Source organism: Pteropus medius, unplaced genomic scaffold (genome assembly GCF_902729225.1).
Source record: "Pteropus medius unplaced genomic scaffold, Ma_sr-lr_union100, whole genome shotgun sequence".
In the NCBI taxonomy this organism is placed as follows: Eukaryota; Metazoa; Chordata; class Mammalia; order Chiroptera; family Pteropodidae; genus Pteropus; species Pteropus medius.
In genome coordinates, this window is record NW_024342469.1 from 5,203,582 (window position 1) to 5,211,867 (window position 8,286).

General features: G+C 53.5%; 1 long non-coding RNA gene across 2 annotated transcripts; it reads left to right on the plus strand.

Annotated features, from left to right (window-relative positions):
* Positions 1–2,778: 2,778 nt before the first annotated feature.
* LOC120602931 (uncharacterized) lies at positions 2,779–7,277 on the plus strand. 2 transcript variants are annotated; one of them, XR_005652918.1, is made up of 3 exons: positions 2,779–2,979; positions 6,828–6,957; positions 7,209–7,277. It is a non-coding gene; the product is annotated as an uncharacterized LOC120602931 (long non-coding RNA). The 2 variants fall into 2 exon arrangements; XR_005652919.1 differs by lacking the exon at positions 2,779–2,979 and adding an exon at positions 3,725–3,801.
* The last annotated feature ends 1,009 nt before the right edge of the window (positions 7,278–8,286 follow it).

An 8,286-nucleotide genomic window follows, 5' to 3' on the forward strand; every position in this document is an offset into this window, starting at 1 on the left:
GTGAACAGGCCCCCATCCAATTGACGGAGGATGATTTCAGCAAACACAACCAGAAGCACAGAAGGGAAGCAGCAAACTGAGGCATAATCCAGGCAGCAACGAGGGGGAGGTGTCCCAAAGGCAGCCGAGAGAATGGGAAAGGACTCAGAAGACAAGTTGTGGCTTCAGACAGGTGATGAGGAAAAACTGGGACAGTCAAGGTGGCCACAGCTGCAGGAGGAATGAGGAAGTTAGGGAAGGTGTACCTAGAGATGACCAGGGCTCCCATGAACAAGGGATCTTAAGAAAAGGGCCCTGTCTCTCCTCACCTGCTCCTGCTTCCTGGGGAGCAAACCTCGGAACCCACCTGGCCCTGTATGGAACTGGACCCTTCCTGGTGGGCTCCACTTTAGGGAAACCTGATAGCAAATTCCAAACCAATAAGAGCAAATAAATGAGTAGTGATTACTGACAATAGGAGAGGGTACACCACAGGGTGCCTCCAAATAGCATCTTCTCCAGTATGTTTTAAGTGCTTTATAGGTCATTAACTACTTGACGGAGAGAGCCTGACACTCAAAGCAAAGAATTCTGCGCCTCTGCCAGGGAAAATCAATCAGAAATGAAGATAGAGCATCGCTGGCGTTAGGATGTACTGGGTGGGCAAACGGGATTCAATTTACACATAATTTTAAGGCCCTCTCCATTGTGTAAAATGAGGCATGATGGTGTCTGAGGCCATTTATAAATCCCAAACTGGAGTTTAGAAATACTTAACCTCCTCCCTGTCATTTTTCTGTTAATTAAATGTTTCAAAGACATAGAAAAGTACAGAGACAAGCCGAAACATCTAAGCCTACCACCTAATTCTGACAAAACATTGTAGCTATGGTTGAAGGACCCACTTAAAAAAAAATGTTATTCATTTTTCTTCCTGCCTTTTCAAATCTTTTCTGTCTTCTGGCTCCACCTCCTCAGGGAGACTTAGGCTGACCATCCACCCCTGCCTAAGACATTGCTCCTTCCTCTGAAATCTGAGCATAATTACTGCCTCTTTAATTAACTTGGCGATTAATCACCACCTGCTTGTGAAACAGCTTTTATTGTCCTTGTCCATCTTGCATGCAGGATGTGGGTGGGGGTGGGGACCAGGCAGGCAGAAGGAGGAGGGACAGGCAGGCTGGGCTCTCCTCAGGGCCCCAAGCCGGGGAGGGTCAGCTGGAGGCAGAGGCCTGAGAAAGCCTGATATCCAGAGGGTCAGCTCCCTGCTGGCTCTGTTGAGGTGGCTGCCAGGTACCAGGAACCTAAGTGAGCTGGAGATAAACCCCGAGAGAGAAGTGGGCAGCTAAGAGGGTAATCTACCCTGGGCGGCCTCAGGGCATCTGCTCTCATTGCTCCCCTCTAACCGGAATGTTCTTTCCTCATTGGGCCTTGTTGTGGGTTGTGTGGTGTCCCTCAAAGAGATATGCTGAAGTCCTAACCACCGGTACCTGTGAATGTGACCTGATTTGGAAATAGGGTCTTTGCAGATAAAATCAGGATGAAGTCACATTGGGTTAGGGCGGGCCCCAGATCCAGTGTCTGGTGTCTTTATAAGAAGGCCTTGTAAAGACAGAGACACAGGGAGAACACACTCTGCCACCAAGCTGGCCCCTCTGCACTCCTGAATCTGGATGCCCAGGATCTCAGATAGCATTTTTCTGGTCCATTAACCCTCCCCACCCAGCTCCATGAGCAGCTCTGACACCCTCCTTTGTCAGAGGAAGCCCTCTCTCCTATCCCTTATCAGAGACAACCCCACAATTGAAGGAATCCACGTGAGGGTTCCCAAAGACTGCCCTCCCTCCAAAATAGCATATCTGCTCAGGTCAGTTTGCTTAATGATAGATTCTCCACATGTCCCCACATCCTCGGAGGTGGGCAAAGTAGCCTGGTTTGAGTAGAGTGCTTCCAACCTCTCCTGTGATTTTGAGAGGAGGGAGTCCCAGGGAGGAGAGGGAGGGCCCAGCAGGCTACCAGGATTTGAACATGGAGGCTGGGCCATCTCATTCCTACTGCCAAGTGCAACAATCTCTTTTGATAGATGGGAAACTGAGGCTCTGACACTCCATGGGGCATCGCCGTGTAGAAGAGAGCTGAAGTCCAGTGATGTCAGCATGTCCCATTTTCAGCTCCTCCATTCATTCCCAGGGGAGAGCATTTCCCTTCATCTCAGTCTCTCTGTTCTTGAAGGAGAATAGTAATACCATCTTGGGATATTTTACCTCTTCATCACTAGAGGTAAAATAGCTCTAAAAACCTGTATGTACATTTTCCATTAATTCAATCAGCAAACACGTTTTGAGCACCTACTGTGCGCCAGGCCCTGGGGGATACAATGGTGAACAGCACAAATCCTGTGTCCCCGACCTCAAGGTGCTAACTGTTTGATAGAAAGGGACAAAAAAAAAAAAAAGAGTTACATTTGGAGTGGTTAAGTGTAACGATGGGGTGCACGGAAGCAGCGAGGAAAAGTCTGCAGATGTCAGAAGGGACCAAAAGAGCAGCAGCGGCCCCAGGAAAGAAAGGGCAAAGGACGAAAACCGTAATCCCCCACCCCCACTGCCTGAGCCCCTTCTTCGTCTCAGCCAATCAGGCGTCAGCATCGGCGGCGGGCCGACCAATCAGGAGCAGGAAGAAGAGCGCTAGTCCCGAGCCGCGGCTTCCCGGGAGAGAGCGGCCGGAGGCCCAGCGCCCCGCCCGACCCCGCCCAGGCCCCGCCCCGCCCCGCCCCAGACCACGCCCCCTCGGCCAGGCGCGCCTGCCTGGAGCCCCCTTGCTCGCTCCCCGCGGCTGAGGCAGAGTATTGTCCGAAAGGCCGAAAAAGGAGGAAAGGGGGCGGTTGGGGGACAACCACGTGACCGGGAGAGGATTATAACATTTTCTTTCACCATCGACAATATTGCAAAATGTATGAAAGAGAAGGCACCGCCGGGACAGGAGCGTGAGGGCACGGGCAAGGTAAGCATTTCCCTGGCCGGCTTCGCCCGGCGTGGGGGACACCGGGAGAGCGTGGGGCACCACCCCCACCCTGAGCGGCCGTCGCGGGGTCTGCGTCCGGGTCGGCGCTCTGAAGGGTCTCTGAGCCTTGAGCGTGTGGCCGTGGTCGTGGTCTGGAGCCGAGGCATCTCCGAGGCGGCGCGAGCGCGGCCCCAGAGCGGGGCATCTTCTGTGACCTGGGGGCTGCTGAGGCGCCGTGGACGAGCGCAGGTGGTCCGACCGGCGCCCCAGAACCCCGAGGCCGTCCAGACGCGTCCCTGGGGCTGAGGTTGGCAGTCCGCGTAACTCAGCGGGTGAGGCGGTGGGGACGCGGACCGCCCCCGAGGCACCCTCCAGCGACCCGGGGCAGGGGGGCTGTGCGGACACGCGCCGGCGGTGGCGGCGCCGCAGCCCCGCGAGCAGGTGTGGGCGCTGGCGGCGGCCGACGCCGAAAGTTTGCTGGAGTGCGCGCTGCGGGCGGCGCGGAGCAGGCTCTGGGCGCATCCGGGGACGCCGCGCGGCGGGCTGGGACCCCGCGCACCCCCACGTGGTGTCTCAGCCGCCTCCCCCGGGCGGGGGCTGCCGGCTGCGGGGGTGTGTGGGGCGCTGCGAAGCCCCAAACTCGGTCCTCAGCTGCTGCAGATCTGAGTCCTCGAGGAAAAGCAAAGGAGATTTTACTTTGAGCCTTTCGGACGAGTTCACTAAGCACCCGCTGCGCCCGCTCCGAGGCGCGGTATCTCCATCTCACCTGTGAGGAATCTGAGGGACAGAGGCCAGCTGGATGTCCTGACACACCACACGCTGGTAATCAGCTGAGGGGACGCAGACATGGTCTGGTCCAAGCCCTGAGCCCAGCTCCTCTCTTTTTACTTCTGCTTCAATGAGGAGAAAGGGTGCCAGACGCGGTAGTGTGTGGGGGGGGGCGGGGGCGGGGGCGGCGTAGGGAGGCCCTGGGTTGGGACCCCTGGATCTGCTTTCCACTGCCCCTTTGTGGCTCCAAGCGGCCCCACAGCGCCAGGCAAGGGAATGAATGGAGGAGGGAAGGCATGGTGAAAAGGGAGAGTATTAGCCTGGTGATGCTACTGCCCACTTCCCTCGTCCTTAGGGGTACTGCGCCTGGGGCAGATCAAGTGGGGCAGGGTATCTGTACGACACTGTCCTGTAGGGGAAGGAAGACACCCAACTCCAGTCTCTACCACAGGCGAAGGGAGCCCCGAGGCTGGAGGAGATACCTACATGTCCAAGGTGGTTCTTGGGGTAGCCGACTCAGTCTCACGCCCTAAGACTCTCTGTGTCTTTTGCCCCATTTTTACTCTCACACCCACCTAGTCTTTGTGATTCCTTCTACCACAGGTCCTTTGCACATGTTTATTTATTTGATCCACAAGTAGTCCTTAAACATCTACTATGTCCCAGGCACCGGTAATTTAGCAGTCAACAAGACAGACCCAGGCTCTGCCCTCATGGGTTTTCCAAATCAGTGCAGGGACTTGGATAATGAAAATCAGCCAGGAAGGGAACGGGGTCTGGGAATGGGAGGCAACCTTGCAGGGAAGGCTTCTCTGCAGAGGTGACGGTGAGTCAGAAGGATTAGTGCTTCCTCATCCTTTGGCCCTGGGAGGCCTTCTCTGACCTCCCTGACCTGACACTTCCCTATGACAGTCTCTCATACACTGGGGACCACTCCCTCCATGGACATATTTATGTCATTATTGGATTATCAATTATAAGTGCCATGGCAGCAAGACCTGAATCTCTTCTCGGCCAATTGTAAGCAAAGTAAATAAAGAATGAGTAGCATTTCCCCGGAAAGAAGGTAGCTGCTCAGAGGTCAGCAACCTTTCTTTCCCTTTCACCGGCCTGAGTCCTGGGCTCCACGCCCCATTTGCCGTTCACAGAAACAAAGTAAAAGAAACCAGCCTAGTGGGAAGAGAGCAGGGAAGGCCTGGCGCAGATGGCCCGCTGAAGTTCCAAGGCTGGTCTGCTGGAAGGGAAGTGAACCTTCCGGGGCTGGGGGGACGGGGAGTCCTGGGGATAGGTGCCTGTCGTGTTCTCTGAGCTCAGACCAGCCTACTCCTCATCGTTTTGACCCAGCTCTTCAAATGCTGCTCTGGGAGAAGGTGGTGGCCAGCAGGCTCCCCAGGATGGCCAGGGTACAAGGCCACACTAACTGCCTGACCTCCACTCCCCATCCCACCCCATCCTGGGCAGGCAGGACCCTGGGCAGTGCCTCTCTGACCCAGAGTCAGGCCTCTGGGCCACAAATAGCTGCCCAGGTGACCTGCAGTTCATTTAAACTCCTGACTGGAGTAAGAATCAGGCCTAGAGGGGCTGACTCTAATTTTTATTTTTTGCAGTTTCCATACTCAGTGAATTTCTCCCTCCCCTGGCTCTGTCAGACCTGTGCTCCTGGCACCTTTCCTATGGCAGATTACACTCTCAGAGATGCCTGGCAAAGCTTTTAGCGCCCCCCGCCCTCCCCACTTCAGGGGATTGAGCAGCCTCCATGCATGCAGGGCTAGAGAGAGCATCTACTTGCTTTATGCAGGCTCTGGCAGGGACAGAATAAAAGCAGCTTCCCCACCACCCAGCCAGACAGCCCTCCTGACTGGAATTGCTTTAAAAAATTAATTTGCAATGATTTACTCCCTTCTGCTCTGTGGGGATCACCAGCTTTTAAAATATGTATTTAAATCAGATTCGCAGCTCCCAGATCAACCTTAACTGCCTCCCCTCACCCAGCAGAAAGAGCACTAGATTCGGAGTCAGCGACTTAGAGGTTCAAGCCAAGTTCTGCTAATGATGAGCTGTGTGACCTTGGGCAAATTACTTAACCTCTCTGCGCCTCCATTGGCTCCTCTGGAAACTGAGGTTAATGATAATTTTTCCCTCACAGGGTGTTGTGAGGATTAAATTAGATAACGTTCAGGGAAGAGCTGTGCCATGCCAGGCCTGTATTTTCTGTTTCCCAGGATTGGCTGTCCCACTAATTAGCCTGGTGACCTTGGGAAGGCCACTCAGTCACTCCTGGCCCTCAGTTTCTGCATCTGAAAAGCACAGGGGCTGTTCTGGGAGATGAGGCCACAGAGGCCCCCACCTCCAGCCCTGAGCTCCCACTCATATCCTCCTGCCCTCTGCCAGGTACCCTCCCCTCGGCCACCCCTTTTCTGGTCATCCAAGCACTCAGTTCTAATTGGAGATGGTCCCCCTCCCCAGCTGCCTCTCCTCCTGGCTCCCTGTGAAGTCATGGGGTTTGGGCCCCAGGTGCCTGCAGTTCTTGGCTCATTTTCAGGTACAATTAGCCGTGATGTCACAGGCTTCAGAGATGGCCTCAGTGGGCGTGTGGCCAGGCCTCTCAAAAGCCAGGACTCCGCTCAGTCTGCGGCTTGCAGGGTTCTCCCGGGCCCCGGGTCCCCATTGCCAGTGGTGGGGAGACAGCTTCCCAGGCAAAACCGGTTCCATTTCTGTACTTTATGACTCCTTGACGCCCGGAGTCTGAGTGTAAATTAGTTCTACCGTGTGCTTTTGTTGGCAACTGTCTGTTCCTTGGAAGCGAGGGGCTTTGTCAGGAAGAACAAAGCTGTTGGGTGTTTTTCTGATTTCGGGACGTGCATTCCTGGGGGAGGGCTCATCGCTTCTCAGCATCGTTGAGTCCTTGGTTCTCAGACTGGATGGTTTTATTTTGGGTTTTTAAGTCCTATGGCTTAAGAGTCACATATGTTTGTGTGTGTGTTGGCTGAGGGATTCTTTTTCCTCCTTTTTGGCTTCCATGGTGTATTCTGTGGAGGCTAATTCTAGGGACTGAACTTTTCAAATCACTGCTTCAACAGCTCTTAAAAATCTGGACCTAGTTACTCCTGTCATCCATGTGTGAAGATTTAGAAAAAAATTCCAGACCCGAGGGTGGGCAGCCTGGAGGATGTACAGCTTCTGGCAGTGTACACTGGCTGTCGACCTGAGGTCAGAGCCCAAATGTCAAGCGCCTCTTGGGGCAGGAGGTTGGGGGGCGGGGGGTTGGGAGGCACGGTCTGTCTGCTCCATGCCAGACATCTGGATATTTAGAAAACATCTGGGTGGCTGGATTTTTCAGGTTTCTGCCTGACATTTAATATCACAAACATCGAGCCTGCCTCCCGTCCCCCAAACACACCCAGCCCCTCCCTACCCCCTTCCTGACGGGTAAGAAACATCCATTCTTTCCAATTCCCCAGCGTTTCCCCCCTACCGGAAATCTGATGGGTTTATGACATCATGGCTGGCTGCTGAGCATTCAAGTGGATGCCACAGAAATCCGACATATCAGATGGATTCTGAAATCCAGGCCCCCATCACCACCGCCCCCCAGCCGTAGTATAATAAACTGAAGTCTCAGGAGAATGTAAGCTTTGTTTAAAATGAAAACAAAAAAATAAACCTAAGCCTTACACTGTATTAAAGACAGTTTTTTTTTAAAGCAAACAGACCTTTTGGACATCACCCTATTTTAATAGAAATGCTGGTTTTTATGAAACGAAAATGGCTAATGAATCAGACCTGAAGCTGTGTGTGAACGTTCCATTTCTGTTGAGTTTTTGTGTGTCTTTATTCATGAAGAAAGGAGTGGTTTATCTCCTCTCATTACTTTGTTATTCAAATAGGATAACCTTTTTTTTTTTTTGGGACCAATAAAATTCACAGCGTAAATTGCTGGTTTATGTTTTTCCAGGAATCCATTTTTATAGACTGACGGTGGAACCGACCTGGTCTGTAAACATTGTCTTTCCCTCTGCCGTTTTTTCTGGCTGTGAAACTGTTAAGAAGATGCAGTTAAGCCTGCTTTTCAGTCTCCCCTCGGCGGGGGAGGGCCAGACTGGTGGGCCAGGGTAGTTCTTGGGATGAAAAACCTCTCTGAAAGGACAAAGTCAGGAGGGGACCAAAGAGTAAAAGGATGTATGACACAAGTCCCAAGGCTTTCTAGGAAGGGAGAGATCCACTGTCTTCCCCAATCCCCAATGGGGTACGAGAACCTAAGAAATAGCTCCAGGTTGAGAGACCTCACTCCTGATGCAGGCCCAGGTTAAAGGGAGCTCAGAGTCCCATGTGTCATGTCTACCAGGTTCCTGATGCAGGCATTTAGAGTCTAATAGACCTGCACTGGAGTCCCAGCTCCTAGTGGACAAGCTGTGGGGCGCTGGGCAAGTCACATCACCTCTTAGTCTCTGCCCCGTAAACAGGCACAATGACCTTGCTGGGCCTGCTGGCAGAACTGATAGTGCTGGATGCTCCGCGATGCCCAGCCACCTCAAGGGC